Raw genomic sequence first — 1,095 nt, forward strand, 5'->3', positions numbered from 1 at the left:
AACATTTTGGCTTTTGTATGAGAGATTTGGATGGAATTTGGTGTTTTCATTGTAATAATTTGAATAAGGGGTACCACTCTTGTATGCTTGAAAAGCATTCACTTGTTCATTTGTTCCCCTACATTCACTTTGGTCATGTCCCAAAGTTCCACAATTCTCACATATCCCACTTGGGATTGATGAAGATGCCGTCATGGCACTAACATGGTGCTTTGGTGATTTTGAGGCTTCTTCAAGTCTAGCCATAGCTTTTTCGAACTATAAATTGATGGTATCAATGTGAGCACTAAGTTGAGAACCCAATTGAGTAATAGAGTCCACTTCATGCTTTTTTCCTCTAGTAGCCTTGCGAGGTCTACTATATTGTGAGTTACGGACCGCCATTTCCTCAATCTTGTTCCAAGTTTGATTGTCATCAACTTGGTGAACATTCCATTTGATCCCATGTTGAGAATGTTTCTTGAGTCTTCATAAAGACCGTTCCAAAATTGTTGTACCAAGAACCACTCGCTAAGTCCATGATGAGGACATGAGCGACAAATTCCTTTGAATCGCTCCCAAGCTTCATACAAAGATTCTTCATCTCTTTGCTTAAAGCCCGTAATTTGAGCTCTTAGCGTGTTAGTCTTTTCTGGTGGATAGAACTTTTTGTAGAAAGCTAGGGCCCATTTCTTTCAAGAGTCAATTCCGAGAGTAGCCTTATCAAGGCCTTTCAACCATTGTTTTGCGGTGCCAATTAGAGAAAAAGGAAATAAGACCCATCGAATTTGGTCTTGAGTTACACCGGTTTGAGAAATCGCATCACAATAGTCACAAAAAGTCTCCATGTGAGTGTGAGGGTCTTCACTAGGCATCCCCCCAAATTGGCTTCTTTCGACTAATTGGATAAATGCGGATTTGGTAATGAAATTTCCGGTTAAGTGTTGTGGTGTGGGAGTACCATTGGGTAGGTTATCCTCGGTTGGTACGGAATGTGATGAAAATTTAGGCATTGTGGGTTGATTTTGTGTTGGATTTTGTGTTGGGTTCTCCTCACCTTCTCTTACAAAAGGGTTGACGAACTCAATAGCGTTTGGTTGAATATCTACAACCTCA

At 40.5% G+C, this 1,095-nt stretch overlaps 1 non-coding gene across 1 annotated transcript; it reads left to right on the forward strand.

Moving 5' to 3' along the window:
- Nucleotides 1-513: 513 nt before the first annotated feature.
- Nucleotides 514-620, forward strand: LOC141624016 (small nucleolar RNA R71). Its single transcript, XR_012533828.1, has one exon. It is a non-coding gene; the product is annotated as a small nucleolar RNA R71 (small nucleolar RNA).
- The last annotated feature ends 475 nt before the right edge of the window (nt 621-1,095 follow it).

The sequence above is a fragment of the Silene latifolia genome, chromosome X, assembly GCF_048544455.1.
Source record: "Silene latifolia isolate original U9 population chromosome X, ASM4854445v1, whole genome shotgun sequence".
Classification (NCBI taxonomy): Eukaryota; Viridiplantae; Streptophyta; class Magnoliopsida; order Caryophyllales; family Caryophyllaceae; genus Silene; species Silene latifolia.